The sequence below is a fragment of the Canis aureus genome, chromosome 8 (genome assembly GCF_053574225.1).
Source record: "Canis aureus isolate CA01 chromosome 8, VMU_Caureus_v.1.0, whole genome shotgun sequence".
Classification (NCBI taxonomy): Eukaryota; Metazoa; Chordata; class Mammalia; order Carnivora; family Canidae; genus Canis; species Canis aureus.
This window is the reverse complement of record NC_135618.1, coordinates 22,755,852-22,766,660: the sequence shown is the minus strand read 5'-3', so window position 1 is coordinate 22,766,660 and position 10,809 is coordinate 22,755,852. Positions and strand designations below refer to the sequence as shown.

At 41.5% G+C, this 10,809-nt stretch overlaps 1 long non-coding RNA gene and 1 pseudogene across 1 annotated transcript; both read left to right on the top strand.

The window, feature by feature from the left end:
- Positions 1-1,496: 1,496 nt before the first annotated feature.
- LOC144318039 (uncharacterized) lies at positions 1,497-6,017 on the top strand. The gene is made up of 2 exons (XR_013383898.1): positions 1,497-3,716; positions 5,730-6,017. It is a non-coding gene; the product is annotated as an uncharacterized LOC144318039 (long non-coding RNA).
- Positions 6,018-6,814: 797 nt separating this feature from the next.
- On the top strand, positions 6,815-8,644 carry LOC144319149 (poly(A) polymerase type 3 pseudogene; annotated as a pseudogene).
- The last annotated feature ends 2,165 nt before the right edge of the window (positions 8,645-10,809 follow it).

The following is a 10,809-nucleotide window of genomic DNA, read 5'->3' as shown; positions in this document are numbered from 1 at the left end:
TTGAAGACAAAAAGAACTGACGAAAACACCATAGTCTACTTGGTAACTATGTTTCACATGAGAGGACAGGTTAGCAATTCTTATACTGCTTTACAAAGGATACCACCATTGAACAAATGGGTAAATAAATTACAAATAATGGAAGTCCTGTTTATTGGTGTCAGACAAAGTAAATGACAAATAAGCAAAGATGTTGGGCACCTGGGTGGCTCAGTCGGTAAAGCATCTGCCTTTGGTTCAGGTCATGATCCCAAAGTCCTGGGATCAAGCCCCGCATCAGGAAGCCTGCTTCTCCTTCTGCCCCTGCACCCCTACTATGCTTGCTCTGTCCCTCTAGTGCTCTCTCTCTCTCACTCTCTCAAATAAATAAAATCTTAAAAAAAAAAAAAACAAATAGCAAAGATGGGAAGGCTAGAATGAACCCTGTGGAGTTGGAAGAGTCAAAGATATCAGTATGAAACCACGTAAATAGGTAGATGGTACAGAAATATAAAGAGCTTTCACTGGCCAAACTTGGAACAATTTGGAAAACAAAAGTACTAACAGTAGTATTCAATTACAATCCAAGAATAAAATAAGTATCCATTAGTCCATACTGATATAAATAAATGATTGAATAAATAAATGTAGAAGGAATAAGGGCAAGAAAAAATTATCATTTGAATACCACAGTAATAATTATTGTGGGCACGATTGTGGGATGAAACTTTAAGGAGGAACAGAGTACTTGCATAGCCTCCAAGTATCTTCCCCTCAAACACTTAATAAATGTTTTGGGGGTTTTAACACATGTTCAGAAATGTTTTGAAAAATCATCTATTTTCCCAGCTCTCAAGTGTTAACTGGATTTAGTAAGTGACTTCTAATGGATAGAATATGGAAAAGGAAAAAAAAAAAAGAAAGAATCAGTGATATTATAGAGGAGAAATCTAGCAGACAGATATCCCTTTAACCAAGTGATCAAAGTTTACAGCACCAGTAGCAAATTGATTAGTATAGGTTGATATCATGTTATCCTTGATATGATACAAATGAGAAAGGCATTTCATTTCTATGACATTCGAAAACACTCGCAACCTCAGTCTGGTCATTAGAAAACATCCCAAATTGAGGGACATTCTACAAAATATCTGGCTTGTGCTCCTCAAAAGTGTCACATTCATGAAAGACAAGGAAAGATTGAGAAACTGTCACAGTTTGGAGGAGACAAAAGAGATACGGTGACAAAATGCAGTGTGGTACTCTACAGAGCAGAAAAAAAGTATAAGTGGAAACTTGAAATTCCCATGAAGTCTAAAGTTTCGTGAATAGTGCTGTACCAATGTTAATTTCTTAGGTCTGTTAAAGGCACCTACTTACATGCGGTGTGATAACATTAGGGGAGCTGCATGAAAGCTCTCAAGGTGTATTGCTTTATTACACTTCATAAAGACTGTGTGTTTTACAAATTAAAGGCTTGTGGCAACCCTGCGTTGAGCAAATCCACTGGCCCCATTTTTCTTTTTCTTTTTTTTTTTTTAAGATTTTATTTATTTATTCATGAGAGACACAGGAAGAGAGAGGCAGAGACACAGGCAGAGGGAGAAGCAGGACAGACACAGGTAGCTGGACGCAGGACTCCATCCCAGGTCTCCAGAATCAGGCCCCAGGCCAAAGGCGGCGCTAAACCACTGAGCCACCTGGGCTACCCTGGCCCCATTTTTCAAATAGCATTTGTTCACTCTGTGTCTCTGTGTCACATTTTGGTGATTCTTACAATAGTTCAAATTTTTCATTATAATTCTATTTGTTACAGTGATCGGTGATCTTTGATGTTACTATTGCACTTGTTTGGGGGCACCACAAACTGAGCCCAAATAAGATCGCCAACTTAATTGATAAATGTTGCTTGTGTTCTGAGTGCTCTAACAATGGGCCAGTCTTGCATCTCACTCCCTCCTCACAGGGCTCCCTGTTCCTTGAGGCACAAGGATTTTGAAATTAAGCCCATTAATAACCCTACAATGGCCTCCAAGTGTTCAAGTGAAGGGAAGAGTCGCACATCTCTCACTTTAAGTCAAAAGCTAGAAACGCCTAAACTTAGTGAGGAAGGCATGTCAAAAGCTGAGATAGCCCAGTTAGCCAACTTGTGAAATGAATGCAAAGGAAAAGTTCTCGAAGGAAACTGAAAATGCTATTCCAGTGAACACATGAAGGATAAGAAAACAAAAAAACAGCCTTATTACTGATATGGAGGAAGTTTCAGGAGTCTAGATAGAAGATCAAACCAGCCACAATATTCCCTTAATCCAAAACCTAATCCAGAGAAGGACCCTAACTCTCTTCAATTCTGTGAAGCCTGAGAGAGGTGAGGAAGCTGCAGAAGAAGAGTTTGAAGCTAACAGAGGTTGGTTCATGAGGTTTAAGGAAAGAAGCCATCTCCATAAAATTAAAGTGCAAGCTGAAGCAGCAAGTGCTGGTGTAGAAGCTGCAATAAGTGATCCAGAAGATCTAGCTAAGATAATTCATGGTTACACTAAACAATGGATTTTCAACATATGTGAAACTATTAGAAGATGCCATGTAGGACTTTCATCACTAGAGTGGAGATGCCACAGCCTGGTTTCAAAGGACAGGCTGACTCTCTGGTTTGGGGCTGATGCAGCTGGTGACTTTAAGTTAAGCCACTGCTCACTTATTCTGAAAACCCTGGGCCTTAAGTATTATGCTAAATTCACTCTGTCTGTGCTCTGTAAATAGAACAACAAAGCCTGAATGACAGCACATCTGTTTACAATATGGTTTACCAAATATTTTAAGCCCATTGTTGAGAACTACTGCTCAGAAAAAAATATTCCTTTCAAAATATTGCTGCTCATTGACAAACCCAAGAGATCTGATGGAGATGTACAGCAAGATTAATGTCTGCTAATACAACATTCATTCTATAGCCCATGGATCAAGGAGTAATTTTCACTTTCAAGTCTTACTATGTAAGAAATACATTTCATAAGATTATAGTTGCCAGAGACAGTGATTCTTTGAAGGAACCTGGGCAAGATCCATTGAAAACCTTCTAGAAAGGATTCACCATTAAGAACATTCATGACTCTTAGGAAGAAGTCAAAATATCAACATGAATGGAATTTGGAACAAGTTGGTTGCAGCCCTCATGGATGACCAGGAGGGGTTCAGGACTTCAGTGGGGGCAGTAACTGCAGATGTCGTGGAAACAGTGTGAGAACTAGAAGTGGAATCTGAACATGTGACTGACTGCAAACTCATGATAAACTTTCATGGATGAGGAGTTGCTGCTTATGGATGAGCAAAGACAGTGGTTTCCTGAGATGGAATCTGCTCCTGGTGAAGATCCTGTGAAGACTGTTTAACTGACAACAAAGATTTCGAATATTACGTACACTTAGTTGATAAAGCAGCAGCTGGTTTGAGAGGACTGACTCCAATTTTGAAACAAGTTCTACTTTGGGTAAAGTGTTATCAAATAGCACCACGTGCTACAGAGACATTGTGAAAGGAAGAGTCAATTGGTGCAGTAAACTTCATTGCTGTCTTATTTTAAGAAATTGCCACAGCTGCCTCAGTCTTCAGCAACCACTCTCAACAGTCAACAGCCATCAACATCAAGGCAAGACTCTCCACCAGCAAAAGATTACAACTCACTGGTAGCTCAGACGACTGGTTGGCATTTTTTAGCAATAAAGTATTTTTTAATTAAGGTATGTACATTCTCTTTTTTAAACATAATGCTATTGCACACTTAATAGACTGCAGTATAGCGTAAACACAACTGTTATATGCACTAGGAAACCAAAACATTCATTTGACTTGCTTTACTGTGATATTTGCTTTATTGTGGTAGGTCCAGAACAAAACCTGCAGAATCTCCAAGACAGGTCTATAAAAGAATTCTCTGTACTATCTTTGAAACTTATCTCTGTGCTATCTTTGCATTTTATCTGTGTACTATCTTTGAAACATCTGTAAATCTAAATTGCTTCTCCAAAAAAGTTGAGAAAAATGTTAGGATAAGATGCATTCAGTGTTGCAATTAAAAATATGTGTGCCGGGATCCCTGGGTGGCGCAGCGGTTTGGCGCCTGCCTTTGGCCCAGGGTGCGATTCTAGAGACCCAGGATCGAATCCCACATCGGGCTCCCGGTGCATGGAGCCTGCTTCTCCCTCTGCCTATGTCTCTGCCTCTCTCTCTCTCTGTGTGACTATCATAAATAAATAAAAATTAAAAAAAAAACATGTGTGCCTACTCAGGACCTCTATTGTTGTTGCATCCAGAGATCAAGAAAGAGACTAGCATATAAAAAAGAGAGAGAGAGAGAGAGACTAGCCTAAATAAATCCTAAAATAAAGAATTATAGATGATTATACTCTTTTTTTCTTGAAATATCAGCCAAGAACATCTTGACCCTATCAACAAAGCCTGGGCACATACCTTGTGCATCATGTAGACTAGAACTCATTATTTTGTCATTAGTTTGCTCTTCATATCTCTAAAAGAATCTGAAGAGGGATCCCTGGGTGGCGCAGCGGTTTGGCGCCTGCCTTTGGCCCAGGGCGCGATCCTGGAGACCCGGGATCGAATCCCACATCAGGCTCCCGGTGCATGGAGCCTGCTTCTCCCTCTGCCTGTGTCTCTGCCTCTCTCTCTCTCTGTAACTATCATAAATAAATAAATAAAAAATTAAAAAAAAAAAAAAAAAGAATCTGAAGAGATCATCTAGTCCCAGGCTGAGGAACTGTTTCATTACCATCCAGGCCCATAGATCCATGGAAAACATTAGCATTAGTACAAAGCGACTTAATGCCATTTCAGTTGTTAGAGTGTTTTTTCCCCAGATATAGAAACGCATAACATATTTGTGTGACTTTCAAATTAAGAAGACTACATAAAATTGTTCCATAAACATGGGAAAAAAAAAACACAAAATCTGTATCCATATTAGGAAAAGCTTAAGTATTTAGAAGGAATGGAGCGAAGGAGGAGGAGGCACTGACTTCATGGCTAAACCTGCCATGATGTCCTAGACAGTGAGCCTGGCTGAGGTGTTTATGGGAAGCAGCCCTGCATGAGAAGCATCTGAGAATAACTACAGTGTCCTCGTGGAGGCTGAGTGTCAGTGTTTGGGACTGAGATTTTGCTGTCAGGTCCAAGTGGTGAAAAAGGAAAAACCACGTAACAACTAGAATTTCTGTTGCCACCCTAGCCCTGTGAAGGAGGGACTGTGATTAGCCTCAGTTTATAACCGGGGAAATTGAAGCTTAGGGACAGTAAGGAACTTGCCCCAGGTCTCACAGCTGGTGACTGGGGAAGCCAACACTGGGACCTAGGTTTATAAGACTTCAGGGTTCTTAGCCACCACACAAAATGAATCAACTCTGAAGAGACACAGGAACCATGAAGAGAAAGAAGAGATTGGCAGGAATAAACCATGAGAAAGTTTAGCATTGGCCTCAAGTACCTGAGATTCACTGCTAATGGTTGCTGGTGGTGTTTCCAGGTTTACAGACCCAACATTGGAGCAAACAAGGAAATAGCAGTAGAGACAGAGATATAAGTGTTCTCTCTCTCTCTCCCTCTGCCTCACACACACACACACACACACACAGAGAGAGAGAGAGAGAGAGAGAGAGAGAGAGAGAGAAATATTAGGCTCACAGAGGAAATGAAATTGGAGCCACTGCATGTTACCATTCACAGCCATGTCTCTTCCGCAGGATTCCAGGGCCGGTCTTCTGTCTGCTCGGCCCGCTGCAGGCCTGGAGCTCGGCAGAGTCAAGGCTGACAGGCTAGCGATCGGGAGCCCTTTCACCATGACAGCCTGGGGTATGGAAGTGATCTGCTGCTCCCACACCTGCCCACTAATGATGCCAAGATACATTCATCTCCCTGAGAGGGCTTTCCCGACTCTCCAGATCAGGTCGGGCCTGGTGCGCGCTTGGATATGACCACAGGGTTCTCCATGGCATGTTTTACTCTATGAATAAACGAACCATTTGAATGAAGTATCTGACTTCTGCCTTCCTCATTTCTACCCAAGCTCCATAAAGACAGGGATTTTTTTTTTAAAACATCATATCTCTGGTTTTCAAAATGATAATAGAGCCACAATAATGCTCAATATTTATGGATTGACAGTGCGCTGCATGAGGATTGGGCTGCTTCCTATCTCCTCACTGTTGGAAGACGCTTGTCTCCTCCACCTTCTGTACTGTACCAGATAGAACAGGCTGGAGTTCTAACCACCACCTCACCTACCTTTTACTAAGTCCCTTCTCCGGGTCTGGATGCTACATTCCTCTAAAGACAGGCTATAGCATGCTGACCAAGACCGAGGTCTCTATAATCGAATCCTGGTGGTGAAGACAACTCAGCTCAGCAGCTCCTGGTTTGTCATTCTCTCCTTGCTACCCTGGTATCCAATTCTTTGTCGGCTCCATTTTCACCTGTGAACCATCTTCCTCCAGGGAGCTCCAGTTTGCCCCATGAAGCACACAAGTTATGAGTCACATAGCTGCTAAGGAGCCGGAGAAGCATACTGTGCTGGATATTGTCCAGATTAGACAGTATCAGCAATGTTTTATACTAATTAATTGTTTCTTTTTCTTTTTTAAAAAAGATCTACAGTTTTATGTGAAGAGCACTGGTGGTGGGTGGCTAAGGTCTTAGGTTTCAGGTGAGAATATAACTGAATTGGTAATACCTGGGGAGGCTATACTGGCTGATGGGACTGCCGGTGTGTAACCTGCTTGTGGGAAATGAATTTTTCACCTAGAAAAAAAAAGAATCATAGTGGACACCGATGGGGAAGAAGGACAGAGGGTTGACAGAGGACAGGGTTTTTTATTTTTACTCTTTTATTTTACTCTTTCAGATCCATTCACCATCTTTTCACACTCTGCTCTGTGCCCCCAAGATCCTGACTTTTATCAACAGCATTAACCAGGTTTCCAGCTGGGTTTGGCCAACGGGAAGGACTGGCAGGAGACTGGAAACTGGGAGGTCAGAGAAAGACTGCTGCGTTGATTCTCTTGATGGCCTCTGCAGTGACAGGTTATGCTTTCCTACACCAAAGGCCACAGCTCCTGCTGGCTCTCTCCTACTACTGTGCACTCACTGGTTTCAGCCATCCCTCTCTCTTGTCCTCCCCAGTTTAGACAGCAGGCTTCCTGCAGCTGCTAGCCCTATGGTATCCCTTCAGCTTTTATAGTTTCCCTTTATCTTGTCACACCACTGTAAGTTGCAATTTCATTAAAATTTCTCTAACCACCTTTTCTAGGTACCCCCTCCTTCTGTTCTGCATCCTCTTTACACAAAGACTCAGGCTGATGCAACATCCATCATCTCACACATTGCACCTCACCAGGGCAGGAGGAAAGAAGCAGAGCCAACCATGCCCTGACTTTTAAAGGCTTCCACTTGCAACGGACTCAGGCCATTTCCACTCACATCCATTGGGCGAAGCCACGGTTGACGTCAGGAGGGTGGAGAAACAGAATTCTATCAAATGCTTCTTAGGAGAAAGACTGCAGAACAGCGCTGCACGGCATCACAGGCCATTTCTGCTACCCCGTTCAGCCCCTACTGCCCTCCAGGAATCTCAACACCATCGCCTATTATAGTGAAACCTATTTCTGTCGAGATTAAAAAAAAAAAAAATTACCCACGACTTCATGTTAGCGCCCAGGGGAAGGAGAAGTGCTTCCAGCAGCGGGAGCGGTGCGGGGAAGGGGTCTGGGCCCGGGGAGGGTGGGGGCCCCTGAGGACACCTTGCTCTTTCCAGTTAAGACCAGGAATCCCAGCAAACACAGAGGCATTGTGACCTTCATTCCTCAACTCTGCTATCAGCTCAGCCCCGAGGACACTGCTTGCCTCCTTACAAAGAAACCAATCGAGACTCTTTTTTTTTTTTTACGATTTTTTTTTTTTTTTTTTTGACAGAGCATAAGCAGGGGGAGCAGCAGGCAGGGAGAAGCAGGCTCCCCCAGAGCAGGGAGCCGGAGGCGGGGCTCCATCCCAGGACCCTGGGATCATGACCGGAGCCCCAGGCAGGTGCACAAGGGACTGAGCCACCCAGGCACACTCCCCGCACCTCCCCCCAAAGGGAGACTCTGAAGCCCTTTCGGGTGCTTGAAGAGGAAGGGGAACTGCAGCATAGGATTTTAATTTGGGGAAAATTAAATGACCTGGTGAAAGAACGGATCTGAGAAATCAGTGAATGCAAGAATCTTCCACAGTCTGTAATTGAAAATGTTGGAGGAACAATTTTTACATTGGGATCTTCTAGATTAAGAGTATATACAAAAGGTTGTTGAAGAGGCATCACACTGAGTTTTGATGGGATAGAGGTTGGTATTTTGTTTGCAAGTTTAGCACTACAGACTATTCCAGAAGACTTGGATTTGTGAGACAACAATCTGCTTCAGAATTTAAGCAGAAGTAGTCTTAATGGCTGCAGGGTAACAGATGAAACTTTACATATGGTACCAAACATTGACAATTTTAGTTGTCTCTCAGCGCTATTAAACTGGGGGCGAAATGCCATAACATCTATTACAATATATTAGGTTTCCTTGGAGGTGTTTTCTGTCTTTACCCAAATGCAATAGCATCAAGTCTTATACATAAATAAATTTTTCTTGGTATTTTTTAAATGATATGTGTTTGGATTATATTAAAATAAAATTGCTATCAAAAATAAAATAAGATAAAATAAAATAAAATAAAATTGCTATCATAAATAAAAAAAAAAAAAGGAGGGGGGGATCCCTGGGTGGCGCAGCGGTTTGGCACCTGCCTTTGGCCCAGGGCGCGATCCTGGAGACCCGGGATTGAATCCCACATCGGGCTCCCGGTGCATGGAGCCTGCTTCTCCCTCTGCCTGTGTCTCTGCCTTTCTCTCTCTCTCTCTCTGTGACTATCATAAATTTAAAAAAAATAAAATAAAATAAAATAAAATTGATTTTAGACACTGAAAAAGGATAAAAAATTATGCAATGATTAAATATTATAATAATGATTCCAAAATACAGATAGTGGGTGAATCTATATGTGGTGTAACTATAGATGCTTTTTTTCTCCTAATTTTTGAACTTTTTAAAAAAAGATTATTTATTTATTTATTCATGAGAGACACAAAGAGAGAGCACAGGCAGAGGGAAAAGCAGTGTCCCCATGGTGACCCTGAAATGGGACTTCATTCTGGAACCCTGGGATCATGACCTGAAGGCAAATGCTCAACCGCTGAGCCACCCAGGAATCCCAAACTTTTGACTTTTCCAAATTATAGATTTCCTAGAGTGACAAAGTAGCATCTTTTACAATGGAAACCACCAGTAAACTTAATTGTGTAAAGTGTATTTATGAGACTGTAATAACTTAGAGAAGATGCTTATAATATTTTAGTAAAAAAATTAACACATAAAATTGCATCTACGTTGATACATATATCTGTGATCAGGGCAAGAGAAATAAAGTGTTAGACTGGCTTTTTAATATCTATTTACTTATTTTTAAGTTTATTTAAGTAATCTCTACATCAAACAAAGGGGTCAAACTCACAACCCTGAAATCAAAAGTCACATGCTCCTCCAACTGAGCCAGGCAGGCACCTCTTTTTTATTTTTAAATGTAAAATAAATAAGTTGTGGGTAGTAATAAAATGCTATTCCAGGGGCAGAAAGTGTGGAGGAAATGCTGTTCTTAAGCTCTGCCTTTATTTCCAGCAAAGCATCCATGTATTACCCCCAACAAGAGGACATCCCCTGTCAGAGTATAGCAGAACAAACATAGAACACCAGGAACAAGGAGACCTAGATTATAATTCTGACTCTATAGCTAGCCAGTTTGTAATTTAGTTCAGTTAATTTTATCTCCTGGCCTTGTTCATTTTACCTGGCCTTGTTCACTCATCTGATAAGTGAGTATACTGATCAAGACGATCAGTATCAAGACGATCTTTTCATTTCCTCTGAGTTCTGAAATTCTTTAGGCCATGTGAGGTCCAAGGTTCCTAAATCCCTATACTATGGAACATGGACTCCCTTATAAAATGTTCCCTTCAGGTAGCCCTGGTGGCTCAGCGGTTTAGTGCCTGCCTTTGGCCCAGGGCGTGAGCCTGAAGACCCGGGATCGAGTCCCACGTCGCGCTCCCTGAATGGAGCCTACTTCTCCCTCTGCCTCTGTCTCTGCCTCTCTCTCTCTCTCTCTGTGTGTCTGTCATGAATAAATAAATAAAATCTTAAAAAAAAAAATGTTCCCTTCATTTGATCCCCAGGGGCCAACATGATAATCTTCTTACATAACAGGTGTTTAGTAAATGCTTATTAAACATAATTCAAATCATAATAGTCATGATAATCCTCCTGAGTAAGATGATCTTACAGAGGTTTAATCTACATGCCTAATAAGAGAGTACTATGGTTTGTGCCAAAGTCAAGGCACACTTTCCAATACATAAGCAAATTAATTTCCATGTAGAGTATCTGTTAAAATTTTTAGAAATAGGATCACCTTTAATCTAAAAGCAAAACTGGAACATTGTTACAGTGTTCTGAATTATGGAAAATGTTTAGGCATTATTTTGTAAGACACAATAATGGGCATTATGTTGTTTATTGAAAACTTAGTTCTTTGGCCCTTCCCTTTAAAAGACTGCCATATTAGTTGGGAAACAGGTTATACATATGTTACCAAACTTAAACTTGTCCATGCACATGCTGCGCATTAAGCCAATGGCTAAACAGAAAGGCAGTGCAACGAGAAGGCAGGGGATCATTGTCAAAGCTGCCTTTCCAT